Genomic DNA, 15,506 nt, shown 5'->3' with positions numbered 1-15,506 from the left:
ATGTTATTACAGTTTCTTTACTAAGAGTGGAGATACTTGAAGGTGGATGCGTGGTGGCGAACCATGAAGTCACAAACTGCTTCGCTTTCATGTGATAGTATTTAGTGTCTCTTGGCACTCCAGCTGAGACTCTCTTACAACTTTCCATCCATCCATCCCTAAAGTTATTGCCCCAGAGCTTGGTAGTCCAACAAGTGGAGAGCTGGGAGGTCCATCCCTGAAAATGCAGTGGGAGGGGAAGATGCCTGGGAAATAATGAAAACAATGGTTGGAGAAGGACTCTTCTTGGGGACTAATTTCTGTGTGGGGATGATCACATGCTTCACATAAAACTGAAGTGAAAAACAAAGATCTCAGTGCTTTCAGTGGGGAGTTGGGCATTGTCTTATGGGCAGGGGTTTGCCCTGCAGGAACAATTCAAGAATTGTTTGCAGAAAGTGCAACAAATGACGTAGGTGAGATCTTTGTACAGCATTTTATATGCTGATTGAGTCAGCTATTCTGGACAATTACTTTTAAAGAGAGTAAAAGGCACTGAGTCACATTTGTGCAGCTGAATTTGTTGCAGAACAAGTTGCTTTAGGCACTCTTTATGCATTGTCAGCCTTTTTGCTTCGTATCAAAGAACAGACCAATCAGTGTTTGCAGAGGTTGAACTTAATGTGTTAAACACACTAAGGACCTATATTTTGTTCATAAAGAAATTAAGGATCATAAAAAGCAACAGAAGAACTTCTGTTCAGCAAGGCAGCAACTTCAGCAGCTCGATGCTAATATTATGAATGTTATCGAGAAACTTGTAATGAAAACTTAGCAACTGTTTCTTCAGATACTTTACCAGCTAAGATCTTGATCTAAAATAATTTCTGATATTTCTAGAAATCTTAATTAAAACTGCTATGCAGGTCTGATATGTAAGGGAAAGTTACATAACTTCATTTGGTTGATATGGAAAAGTTAACCAATGCTCAGTCTTGATACAGTGGTACACTGGGATACAGCTACAAAAACAAGATATACCAAAGATGACATTCAGCCTTCAAAATCCAGAGCTGAATTTCCCCAGTTGCAACTTGCACCTGCAGATCACCCTCACAGTTGTAAGAGCAGGTCACTGCTTTCATGCTCCTGTATGTTTATGGATATAATTTTCAAGTAATGGATCTCATTAATCCACAAATACTCCCTCAGTCAAAGCAGACAGAAGTAATAACTAATAAAACAGTGATTCCTCGCACACACCCACCCACCCACTCACCCCCCCACACACCCACACACCCTACAAACAAACAAACAAACAAACAAACAAAGATTTTTACAAAATTCAAACAATTTAACATTTGTTAGGAAATGCAGAAAGGAGAATGGACTTCAATGCACAGCAAAATTTCAGGATCATGAAGGTTCATCATTTGTCTGCCATCTGTTGGGAAACAGCTGCATCCACAAGCCTTCTTGTCTACAACCAGAAAGGAAGAGTCCCTCAGAGGTCTTGGCCAGATGTGGAAAAACAAGGAAGGAAAGATCAAGGAAGGCAACTGCTCACCATTTAACAGCTGAGGTGAGAAACCCATGACATGAGCAGAAAATGAGGGCTCTTCTGGGAGAAGACATTCAAATGTCCAGCCAGGATACTCTTGCCTCCCTGCCAGCGTATTTATGTCTGCTATGCAGGGAAGAAAACACTGCAACAGGAGGACCCCAGACAGACAAATCTTAGTTGAAATGGATTACTAGCTGTTCATCATATGGAGTGCCCCAGCAGAGACACAGAGCCCTTCTCTGCTTGGTAAATATGCACTTGGCTATGCTAACCGACACCAAAGGTCATTGTGGGAGTATAGCTGTAAGCCTGCTAAGACCATTTTGGTGCTATGTTGAGATGATAGGAATAGTAAAAACTTGGCCAAAATAACCTTTTTCTGAAAATACTTTCCTGTAACATAATGCCTTCTACCAGTCACAGCAGAAGCCTATTTTTTCCTGAGTTTGCATAGAAACGTCCTCAATAAAAAATGTTCCTGCTTGGTTTTATGAACTGTTGGTATTATCTGGATTTCTGACAGCCTTCCAAAATATTTACAATATGTCAATAGGTCTGCTGGTGAGATACCTGTGAGAATATACTTGGGGGAACCCAGCTGCAGATGGAAATGAAGATGCAGGAGGCTGTAGCTCCAGATAGCTTAGAGGTAAGCATACAGTTTTGTGGGGCTGACAGTAACTCAGCATGGTAGTGGTGGGCCAACCATAGAGGTAACTCAGATCTGTTTTCATGTGATGCAATCATAGTCTGCAATGTAGACATGCCTTCGCAGTGACTGCTTCCTACTCCTCACTAAAAGCAGAAGAGTGGCGTCTACAAGTCTGCCTGTGGGAAGAAGAGAGAGAGAGAGAGAGAGAGGGACTCATTAAGTGTTATTATCTTGTGAATAGACTTGGTTAGACAAAACAATAGGATAGCTGAAGCTTAGGGGAAAGCTCCTCTATGACGCATTGGGGTCTACATCATTAACATTTCTTCAGAGAGAGAACTAAAGAAAAGAGCGCTGGCAGATCCCTTTGAAAACAGTAAGGCTGCAGAGGTGAAAGCAGGGACACATGGGCCCAGAAAATATGGATATGAGATAGGAAAAGGAAAGGGGCTTCCCTTTTCCACCAGGGAACTGCTTCTATCGAATTCTTTGTGATTGAAGAACCAGGCAGAGAATCAGGTATTTGGACAGCCACAGTAAGGACAGATAACAGAACGATGTGGAAAGTGAAGGATGTCTTCTGGCAGCTCACAGGTTTAGGAATGTCAAAACAGAAATATGTATAATTTGGTTTGGAGCAGTATATTTCCCAAGTTAATTAAAATAAAGGGATCCTTAGGAAATCCCTCTATTTACATATTTTCTAATATTTCATGGACTTACAGAGCAATGGAAAATGTAGCATGCCAAAAACACTGGAACTGTGGGTTGAGATGCAGTGGAAAGTCAAAGGTGTGTCAGCTTATGGGTGTTGGTCAGCTGAGGTTAACTTCTTTGCTTTAATTTGCAAGATGAATAAGAGAGAGGGAAAACTTTCTGCTAAAGAGTTCAAAGATAATATTTGTTGCTTATACCAAGCGTTTCTGAAGATCATACTGACACTACTGGAGATCTTTGGAATACAAAAGACACTGCTTTGTCAGAGTCCAGTTGTAGGAGATCTCTGAAAGCACTATGAAACCTGAATAATTCTATTAAAACCTACCTGTAAACATTAAAAAATGTAACAAAAACCATTATTTACAGTAAATTGCAAAAAGAAAACAGTACCAAAAAAATCAACCTACAAATATTTGCAACAAAATTCAAAATAAGAAATTAGAATTACAAAACATAGAAAATATAGATACTTTATTTACCTATTGTTAGAATTTAATCTATATTTGTTGGTTTTGATAGCCTAGCAGTTCTTGAAGGAGAAAGTAGGAAGGATGCTAAAATGAAAGTGGCCTGTCTAATTTCAGAAATTAAGGTATAATAATAAGACAAAAGCCAGTGTTGGTGTATTAATTTATTACATTGAGGCTGTCCTCTTTCGTCTCCCATTTATGACACTGTCTTGTGAACTTACAGCTAAGAAACTGAGGCTGTCTGGAAAAAGTCTTCAGTGCGTTCATCCTCATCATCAGATCTTCCATCCCCCAGGGTATTTACCCTTAAGTATTGCTGAAGGATATTGCACCAGATCAGGCAAAAGTAAAGACTTTGTAAGAAAATCACAAACACAGAAAATCAGATGCCCTTCTAGTATACCAGAGAGGAAGAAGGAACCCTATTCACTCCACCCCAAAGGTGCTGAGGGTGATGTGCGCCATGTGTTACAGCAGAGCAAGGAGAATAGGCACATATCAAGTATTCAGTTTCATTGTCAACAAGACTTGTAGCCCAACAGGTGGTTTTACTACTGGAAGAAGTGGAATAGCTTTGGCTGCTCTACTTTCACAGGAGAGCAAGGACTCCGAAAATAGCGGTAGTTCCAGGCACTTTATACAAACATGCCATTTGTCAAACTTCTGTTTGTTTCACAGCGATGATTGATGAATGTGGTATTTTTGTGCTAAATGTGACAACTTTCTGGAACATTCCTTTTTGGTGACATTAAACTTTACTCCTTTCAAGCCCAACTGAGGCTGCATAAATGTGAAGAGCATGGTCATAGGCTGTCCTTTACATGTGCTTCTAGATTCACCTGTGCTTTTGGATGAACTGCTTTTTAAATGGGCAAAAGGGCCATCAAAGTGCTTAGAGTAGTTTGGAAATCTGATTATTTGAAAGCCAACTGTTGTTTCTTATAACTCTAGTTTACATGCAAGAAATCCTTACCTGTGTCTCAGACACTTGCTTATGCATTTTAAAGCATAGGAGAAATCTCCTGAATACTTGTTTCCACATCACAGATCCTTTATTAGTATCCTTAAATAATCATAGAATCATAGAATTGCTACGGCTGGAAAAGACCCACAGGATCATCCAGTCCAACCATTCGCCCTTCACCAATGGTTCTCGCTAAACCATGTCCCTCAACACAACATCCAAACGTTCTTTGAACACCACCAGGCTCGGTGACTCCACCACCACTCTGGGCAGCCCATTCCAGTGCCTGACCACCCTTTCAGAGAAGTAGTATTTCCTAATGTCTAGCCTGAATCTTCCCTGGTGCAGCTTGAAGCCATTCCCTCTAGTCCTATCACTAGTCACACGAGAGAAGAGGCTGAGCCCCAGCTCACTACAACCTCCCTTCAGGTAGTTATAGAGAGCAATAAGGTCTCCCCTGAGCCTCCTCTTCTCTAGACTGAACAATCCCAGCTCCTTCAGCCGCTCTTCATAAGGTCTGTGCTCCAGACCCCTCACCAGCTTTGTTGCCCTCCTCTGGACATGCTCCAGGGCCTCGATGTCTTTCTTACAGTGAGGGGACCAAAACTGGACACAGTACTCGAGGTGCGGCCTCACCAGTGCTGAGTACAGGGGGATAATTACTTCCCTGTTCCTGCTGGCCACACTATTTCTGATACAAGCCAGGATGCCACTGGCCTTCTTGGCCACCTGGGCACACTGCTGGTTCATGTTCAGTTTAGTGTCAATCAACACCCCCAGGTCCATTTCCTCTACACAGTCTTCCAGCCACTCTGCCCCAAGCCTGTAGCATTGCCTGGGGTTATTGTGGCCAAACTGCAGGACCCGGCATTTGATCTTGTTGAATCCCATCCCATTGGCTTCAGCCCAGCTATCCAGCCTATCCAGATCCCTCTGTAGGGCCTCGCTACCCTCAGGCAGATCAACACTTCCAGCCAGCTTGGTGTCATCTGCAAACTTACTGAGGGTATACTCAATGCCCTCATCCAGGTCATCAGTAAAGATATTAAACAGGACAGGCCCCAGCACCGACCACTGGGGAACACCACTCGTGACTGGTCGCCAGCTGGATTTAACTCCATTCACCACCACTCTCTGGGCCCGGCCCTCCATCCAGTTCCTTACCCAGCCAAGAGTGTATCTGTCCAAGCCACGGACTGCCAGCTTCTGCAGGAGAATACTGTGGGAAACAGTGTCAAAGGCTTTGCTGAAATCTAGGTAGACTACATCAACAGCCTTTCCCTCATCCACCAGACAGGTCACTAGATCATAGAAGATCAGGTTGGTCAAGCAGGACCTGCCCTTCGTGAACCCATGCTGGCTAGGCCTGATCCCCTGGTTGTCCTGTACATGCTGCTCATGTGATCTCTCTCAAGACAATCTGCTCCATAATCTTCCCCGGCACTGAGGTCAGGCTAACAGGCCTGTAGTTCCCTGGATCCTCCCTGCAGCCCTTCTTGTAGATGGGAGTCACACTGGCAAGCCTATTGCAGCCTAATAGCTGCAATAACGTTGGAATGCAATGTTCTTGTGCTGCTGAGTCCATAACTTGGCTGGGGCAGCTGACAACAGCATCGTGAATAAATCCAGAGGACCTTCTGTTAGTTTTATTTGTGAGTAAGAAAAGTATTTGGGGCCCTTCAGAACATTGCCTTTCTTTCACATCACAGTTACCACTGATGAAACACACTGCCCACTGCCTCACTGTTCTCACATCCACTGTTTGGTCTTCACAAACATTCAGCAAGCGTTGATGAATTTCAGGGGGTGCTATTTTTTCTGCATGGAAGAATTCAGTGACACACCTTTGCTTCATATATACTTCCATGTCAGATGCCATTGTGTCAGATGGCAGCAAAATGTAATGGAGTATTGGTGGCAAGGTTCAATCTCTACTGCTATACCACCAATATCCAACTCTGATGTTGTGAGTCAACATAATTAAATAGGAGGCATTACTTCTGGAGCAGCCCTTGTATGCTGTAGTGCTGAACTAGCAGTGAAGCATTGCAGATGGGTTTTCCCAACAGGAGAAGCAAGAAAAGGCATGTGAAGTAGAATGGATGCATTCATTTTTCTGGCTCTAGTTCCTGCTTGCTTAAAATATTTTCATGCAAATAATTAATTAATTATCTGTCATTTCCTCACAAACTTTCATGGGTTAAAAACCTTTGAATGGGCTGAAGAATTACATCCCCATTTGTACAAAACACATGGTTCACAATGCCTCATGCATTTGTTTTTTGACATAACTCCAATGACTTAGATCCTTATTGTGGGTTGCAATGTAATTAGAATGATGCAATGACTTTAATGTCAATGAGATGAGTTTTCTTGAGAATATCATTAGTGGTAATCTGAAAGTCTTTTCTAGGTACAAAGATGATTTAAAAATGAGAAAAAAAAAAATTTTCAAAATGGATGGAAAATCTACATACTTCTTGAGGTTAACTTCTCTAGTTGTCCTTAGTGGGAAGTACTATGGCAATCTATGTTTTCATATTATTCATAATGATCAATTTCTGTAAGGCCAAGAGAGTACATCTAATCTGCTGTACACAACACTGAAAAATGATCCATATATCAGTTTAAATCTCTGATTCTTCTTGTTTCTAATGAACAAAAGAAAGCAAAATAACATCACAGGAAATAGTGCTCTCGTTAATCCAATTTTCATTCTGGCCTAAAAATCTCTTGTGACATTGAACAAAGCTCTTCTCATCATGTCCTTTTTATCTGCTATCCTCAAATGTATACAGTTTTCTTACTCTTTCTAATGAAGCATATGCTTAAATCTAAATTAGTGTACAGGCAATTTTCTGGGCAAGTATTTCCTAAAACTAAGGATGTAAGCAAAAAGCTCCTCTCAAAATTTTACTGCTAAATCCAAATGGAACAAAAATAGAAAATATGCTTTCATCAGAAAAAGAAAGAAATAGCCAATACTAAGTTTTCAGCCTAAAGGAAGTAATGTTCCAAACACAGAATTGGACAGTAATGTGAGAGAAAATGAACTGTTCTAACTAAAGAGTGATTGGCCAGGTACCATCTGTCTGTTGTATATCCCTTCAACATTATATTACACCTGGGCCATTAAAAAATGACCACACCAACATGAGAGATTTAGCAGTGACTACTCTGGCTGTGTTCCCACATTTCTTTATAGCCTTTCTGGATCATATTTTTCTTCCCAGAATGGAAATCATGGAGAAGAAAATGTTGCAGTGACATAGTTCATGGTTCATGTAGAGCCTGGACTTAATCCCATGCACCACAGCTAAAGGGATCAGAGAACCTTTCTGCCCATTGTTGGCCAACAGAAGTTGTTAGCAGTTTGCTCAAAGTAAGCTTTGTGCTCTTATTTGGCTGTGTCTAGACAGTCGAATCCTTTGCTGCTATCCAAGGAATGTGCAGCTAATGTCAGTGATGTATTTGTAAGAAAGCATTGGTTCTTGAGCACAAGGTTAACACAAGCACTGTAAAGAAATGAGGCAGGGCAATCATCCCCGAGCAAGGTACCTGTGTGCTACATACTCCACTTAATCTGCTTCAGTAGAGTATAAAAAGGATAACATTATTTAAATTCTCACTAATGAAAAAGACAGTTAATTTTCTCTATGAGAGCAACAGGAGAGATTTAATAAAGGTGCACTTCAGACATACAAACACATACGAAGCTTATGCAACCTCCCAACATTACAAGTAGAAGAAGCAGAGCTACTTTCTGTTCTCCACTAGCAAATGGAATTGTCTTCAGATGAAGATGTATAAGCTGTCTTGAGTAACAATTAGCAGTTGGTTGATGCTTAGAACAAGCAAAAATGGCAACTCAAAAGGTCAATGTGAGAAAAAAAAAATAATGTTGGATTATTTGAGAAAGGAAAATAGCCAGACAATAGTTCAGTTCTTGTGAATCTCAGTGTGAGTTATGGCAACTTATAGAAATGACCCATCATTGAATGACACATCTTTGATGGCATCTGAGGGAGAAAAGTCTGTTGTTAGTATAGCATGTAAGATCAGACAACTTTCTTATCAATAGTTGAAGAGATGCAAAATAATTTGAGCCAGATAGTGAACATTACCCCTATTTATCACTTGTGCAAGCAGAAACACAGAAAAGATAATTGAGTTTCCCACAGTCACTCAAGGAGGCTTAAATATGGCTGTGCTTTTCCAGGTGAACTGTAGAGGCAGCAAACCAGACAGCAAGGTGCTTGATGTTAGATAGAATCCCAACTTCAATAGCTTTGCTTTTAACTCAGCAGTACATTTGGCATATTGTCTCTCCTATACATCAAGTGCAGGAAGACAATATGAACAGTTTCTAACTCTACCTCATAAACTTCCCTGAACAGGCACTGCAGTTACAATAACATCTTTGTTGGCAAACATTTCCAGGCACTGTAAATCTGTCTGACTCTACAGGAGAGATGGCTGATGTGCAAATCTCTAAGTCAGTGTTGTTAAAAAACAGAGCCCCTGTTCATCCAACTTGGGCCTTATTTTATAGCATGCTATATAAATGAGAACTTAAAATAGTTCTTTATCCTTTCAAAGTGCACAGTCACTGCAAAGGATAACACAACAAGCTTGCCCTTGGGAACCTGAATCAGCTGAGAAAAGAGCAATTGAGGGACACATCTATGCTTGCCTTTGCCTTCCCCTGTCCAGAGCTAGCCTCTGCAGTCCATTTTTATGTCAGTGTGCATTTACTCACTTAAGAAGTTGAATCTACTCACACAAATGTTCACCAGACCGAGTCAAGGAGTTACAATCCTTATCATTTAACACTGGGGAAGCAATGCAGTACTGTAAAGGAATGTTCCCAAGGAATGCAATAACATGAGCTGGAATGATCTGGCTCCTTTACCACATGAGGCCATGGAGAGAATAGTGATCCTTCTCTGCCTATAAGCGTTCAGGAGGACATGTGTTTATCCTTTGTTATCTGTGCTGTAAGCATACATTTATTAAGAATAATACAAAGGCTTTTTTATTCACGACTTTGACAACTGCTTTGATACTAGGGCTAGATTGAGACGACTTCTACTTAATAAAGAACTTTAAGATTTTAAACGATTTTCTGAATAACAAGCAAACAAAGGTTGTTGTAGTTAGTGACCTAGAAACCTCTGAAAGAGAAATAGCAGAAAGTTAGGACTATTGGCCACCACAGAGCTTTCTGATTCTCCCCACACCAGTATTATTCTGGATCAGAAGAACTTTCCAGGTGAGACATTCAACACCATCTAGATATTTACATAAAGCCTGATGAGTTGAACAAGATGTCATTTTTAAGTGAAAAAAAAAAAAAAAAGCAACTCATATTTTTCTTTTATTATTATTCCCAGCAGCTCTACTGCAGTGCCATATTTAGAAATGCTTGATCGTAAGGTGTTTGGATTTGGCAGGGAATGGCTATGATGCACTTTCCCCAGGGCCTGGGAAAAAGAAGCAGGCTTTCACAAGCGGCTTTGAAAGGTGCTGTATAATTATAGAGGCTGGCAATGAAAGACAGAGCAGCCTCCAGGGATACCCCCTTTCCATTCTGCCTCTTGCAGTGCTTCTTGATTCTACAGTCAAGTTCTGTCACGTCCTGAGCAAGAAAGCTCAGTCAGCTGTGGGTGAAAAATCTTGCATCATCTTTCTCCTAGTGCAGTTAAACTATTAAAGGAGGCAGTCTAAGCTTTTTTTTTTTTTCTTGACAGACATGTGACTCATGAATGTCGCAGAAAGGAGAAACCAATAAAAAGCAATTTCTACATTTTAGCTTTTCAGCTTCCCTTTTAAAGGATCTGTGTCTTGATCACATAAGGTAGTGAGTTCACAGCTTTTGTTAATAATCCTATAATAATAATAATTATTATTATAACAACCTTGTATTTAGGGCACCTTACACACTATGAGCAGTCTTAAGTATATGGCAAATCTATATGACAGTGTCTGAAATCTTTGTGCTTCTAAAAGCTCAGCACTAGGGCCACCTGCAGAGTTTCCTGAGAGATATACTCTGCTTCCAAAGATTGCTTTCAAAACCAATATTGGCTTCCCACAGTCAGGACCTGTTCTGCTAAATGCAAAAAGCTGCTTGTACAAGGGACTCGTTTCCCACTGTGCTGTTCAGTCTTGCAGTATTTCTAATTGCAGAGAAGGCGGAGAAGTGCTACAGAGCTTTCAGAGACGGCATTTTTGTCTATCAGAAGCACCTAAGCTTTAAATCAGATCTAATTCCAAGTTTGTGGCCTAACTCCAAATCTGCACTGGAATTGCAAACAAAGTAAGAAAAAAAATCTGATCATCCTCACTTCCCTCTCCTCTGTGCTATCTACTTCAGAGACAGATAATATGTATTACATTCTCTCTAAAACAATAAGAAGAAAATGACTTGTCTATAGATCGGAAGTAGCATGAAAAACGAGGAAAGAGATGGTCCAGGAAATGACAAAGAAAAGAACACATTGCACCTTAAAAAGGCTTTTCTATTCATTATTTTTATTGCTAATTCCAAATTAAACCTGAAACTGTTCACCTTAAATGTTGATATCTGGCCATCAGTTTTGTATATGTTACTAGTTCTGAATTCTGTAAGGGACATTTACACCAAGATTGTGACAAACAGCACTAGCTGGAAATACAGAGTGCTCCAAAATCCATTCCTCCTGGTTCTTCATTCAGGAGTGCAGAATTTAAGTGGATTACATATGGAAATAATACAGCTAAATGAAAGTAGAGCTCCTGCCCCACTTGTTCACTTCAGTACCTGTTTACTTTTTAGGCTGAGACAAGGTGTCAAAACACACTGTAGAACATAAATTATAGTTATTCATTCAGCAATAGTAAGGTAATTTTTTTTCTTTATTAGAAGAATTTTGATATTCTACTGACTAGTTGAATTTACTTGATGCAAAATCCAGAGAGTAGTTCAATAATCAACTACAATCAGTGCATTAACTATATCTTAAACATTGCAAAAAGTGTAACAGCTGTTTTTAATTCTAGAATTTGTAGATGAAACTGGTTGAATGTGGGCTGGACAATACTATATCCTTTTAAGACACCACCCAGTTTTCATGCCTGCAGTTTGTCACGTTCAGGAGTTGTAAATTTGTATGTTAGTCATCATGCTTCCTATAAATTATCTCACTCCTGTGGTGTTGAAGTAAGTGGTTCAACATAAAGTAAAGGTGTCCTTATGATTGTCCTTACCATCACAGGACAGGTGTCTCTAAACACATGGTAAAGAAAAGACAATTTCAAATAACCATTCAGAACAAAAACTGATGGTAAAAAGATTATTTTTTTTCTCTTTGATTCTACAGCTTGTGAATGACTCATGCGGTTTGAATGGTGTAATAAGTATATTCCACCATGTGAGTAAGAGCTAATAGTATGCTATTTTAGATAAATTCAATTGTCTTGATTCTGATATACCTGAAAAAATTGCAAATATTTCTTTGGAATCAACTGTTCAATCTGTAAAGGATGGTGGGACATTTTACTGTGAAATGATACGTAAAAAGTAACTAATTTAGATGCATTTAAAACACTAAGAAAATACTTGCAAGCTAGAATGGTATTTCAATATTCAATAGCCTTCCTCAGCAGAAACAGTAATTTTGTTTGGAAGAATAATAATGTTATAAGAATAGCTACATTTTTAGCCTAGATGAAAATAGAACTGATGTGCATGGAGGATTAAAATGAGAATAAAATGCCATAAAATACCAGACATCTAAATTTAGGGTAGTTTTCAATGTACCATGCTTTATTTTCATTGGCTTTTCAGTGGTGTTTCATAGAGTTGTTTGAATAGAGCTAAGGGCCTATAGTAAGGATGGTCTGACCTCACACACAACTATTGTGGAAATCATATTTTTTCCCCTAAAGAATAAAAATAGAGATTCTCATAAGTTCCATTTCACTTAGACAAGGCTGTCATAATAGCCTAGGCTGTAGAAGTGGCCTGTGAGTTTACAACAGTTTAATTCAGAAGGAAATCTATTTTCACATTATTTGACCTTTTTCTGCTTTGTGAATTGTTTGAGAACTTAATGCAGAGCTGCTATTTCCCACAGAATTGCCCGATGTTCATTTCTTTTTTCTGCAGCCTGTTTCTTAAAAATTTTCTCCAAGGGTTTGTACTGGAAATTCATAGCTTTCCAACTGTACAAAGGATGCAGAATGCAATTCTCTTCCTCATGCCTTGATGCCTTGATTTCCTACACATTCAAAATGGTCTTGTTGCTCAGAACAAGTGCAGTGGAAATAACTTAGAAGAAGCAGTAGCTTAGATTGCAGTAATACTGCTCAGGGCACAGTTTGGTTGTACCAGCCCATAGGGAAATTAAAGAATTCATACTAATTCCTCTCTACAGTCTCTTCCTTGGAGGTCCTTGACAACTTCCCTACGATTCCTGTGGGGTGGAAGTGATTCTTACATTCCTACTGGGAGCTGACACATACTCAAAACAAGGAGAACTCCTGTGAGTCTGAGTGGAATCCTGGCTCCATCACATCAGTGTGCACTGTGTGTCAGCATGTTCTGGCAGCAAAGCAGTGAATGCTGTAACATTTGAAAGTATTTAGAAAAATTTGAAGGATTATTATTTTTTCTGGATATTTTCTAGCTCTCTTCTGTTTTTCCTTTGGGCTTCCTTTCAGGCTTACAACAACTGACAATATGAGAGCAGTGTCTAACCTGCCTGCACTGGATTATCCCATTCCAGATAGGTGGACAAAGACAATCTTCCAGTGTGAGAAACCACAGGGAAAGAAGAGGAGAGAGCTTTTAGAAATACTAGTGCAGCTATGAGGCAGTTTTCTACATCAAAGCCCACTGAACCCTGATTCAGAGCCATCTTCAGAAAAATTTCCCATTACTTTCTGCTATTCCTGTTTGAATTTTGCTTCTTGAATTCAGGAAGGTAAGAAAGACGGTTCCTCACCTGCTTACTAGTTTAATTCTCCAGCTGCAGGGACAGGCAAGACTTGTAAGCACAAAGCCCTTGTAACAACATGAAATGATTTACACACATTATTGCCAAATGGAAAGCACAACAATTATGTCAAGGTTTACCATTTGCCCAACAAAGCTGGAGGTGAGTTGGGAAGGCTAAGCAATCCATCCAGTTTCAAAGCTGACAGCAGCTTTTCCAGTTTTGGGATCTTGCAGAAAATGCTATGACTGAGTACCAAGGAGGTTTAGCCGTGTAATTCCCATTAATTTAATTGCAGTTCTGTAGCTAAATATTCCATATAGCTCTGAATAGCTCAGCCTCCATTACAAAAGAAACAGATAAAATCCTTGTCCTGGATGTTCAGAATACTGAGATTTTCTTTTATATAAAATAAAGGAAACTTGAACAGGACCATAATAGCAGGCAACTAGGCAACTTCTTTACTATGAAATGCACTTTTTTTTTTTTTTTTTTTTGTTACAGGAGGAAAAGTTTTCTTTCTCTGAGTATCATTACGCAATATCATTATCCCTTGGTGCACTGAATTATTTTTAAAAATGCCTGGTTAGAACATGGGAGAATAATATACAGTATAAACTGAATACAAAGAAGCATTATGGCTTTAAGAGAGAAACAAAAAGGATGGCTTGCCATTTTTGTAAAGGTGACAGTTCTACTGGTAATAATGTTTTTATATTTTCAGCCAATGTAACATTTCAAGCAGGTGAATGTGCCTCTGTGTCTTAGAATTTCAGTAATTTGCAGCATAGTTCCATGAAACCAAATAACTGCAATGAGAAAATGATGTCAAACTTCTGAAAGACTTAATAGTTGAGCCAGAGAGGGCTCTGATTTCAGTGAAGACAGTAGCAATTGCAGACATCTTTGAGGATTGCTTAAAATCAATTAACATAAGAGGCTAAAGCATATTTTTAGTGTATTGAGTCTCTCAAGATGTTTTTATACCTGAGCTTTATTTATTTATGTAATTTTGTCCTCAGAAGGGTGCATCAGAGTGGAAAATAGGGAGTCAGAGATGTGTAATGAAAGCACTTGAAACTGTTTGCAAAGGAAAATCTTTAATGGTAGCATTAACAAAGCTTGAAGTCTTCAGCAGAAGGCTGTGAAGTCATCTGAGTATAATCAGGCATAGAAACTGCATGTGACAAGGTGATCCCATGCTCTTAACACTGGAAGGGAGTGATTTCTACTTCTGAAAAAACTCACATGAGTTGTAGTGTTTTTTCCATTTTTTTTAAATTAAGTTATTGTATGTTGAGTATGTATTTGTGTCCATGTGTGTGTGTTAAAGTGAGTGTAAGGGCAAGGGAGGAACATTACCATGTCAAATACTGCTGATAGTCAGTTTTGTGCTCAGAAGATATACAATAGAGTCTTTTATTTGCTTAAATATAAAAAAAATAAAGTGTATAAGTTAAAAGGCAAAAAAAATATCAGAAAGCTTCAAAGAACTAGAAATTTTGAGGCATATGCACTCAAATATATGTTCTGAGAATATTAAGCTTATATACTACATACGTATTTCGTATACATACAAATCCAGGATTACATATGTTTATACAATTGTATATAGACTAAATTCTCAGTGAATTGAAACAGCAACAACAAAAAGTATGCATCACAACTTTTTTAGTCTTTTGGTATCATTTCCCACCCTTTCCAAGCAACTTTCTTCCTTTCTAAAATATATATTTATATAACAGCAAATGAAAGGTAAGCAAATGTGCATGGGAAGGAGGAAGACATTGGTCATTACGTTATTCAGGATGGACTAAGAAGTTTCTCTCCTTTTTCCTAACATCAAAAGTGCTTTCTTTGCAGCACTACCTCTGAAGAAGTTCAATAGGATGAGGCGTGGCTAAGTGATCTCTCAAACATAGATATAGGAAAAGCTTGAAGATGTTTTGGTCCTCTTCATAAAGCTCTTTGCTCAGTAAAGTTCTAGTCCACAATTCCATAATTCACCAGCATTATACATTATATTTTTTTTAATATTGTCTTCTCTGGGAAACAGTTGGTACTGTTATCCCTTCCCTTCCCTTCCCTTCCCTTCCCTTCCCTTCCCTTCCCTTCCCTTCCCTTCCCTTCCCTTCCCTTCCCTTCCCTTCCCTTCCCTTCCCTTCCCTTCCCTTCCCTT

The sequence above is a fragment of the Gallus gallus genome, chromosome 3 (assembly GCF_016699485.2).
Source record: "Gallus gallus isolate bGalGal1 chromosome 3, bGalGal1.mat.broiler.GRCg7b, whole genome shotgun sequence".
Classification (NCBI taxonomy): Eukaryota; Metazoa; Chordata; class Aves; order Galliformes; family Phasianidae; genus Gallus; species Gallus gallus.
The sequence above is the reverse complement of the archived record's forward strand: the minus strand, read 5'-3'. Positions refer to the sequence as shown.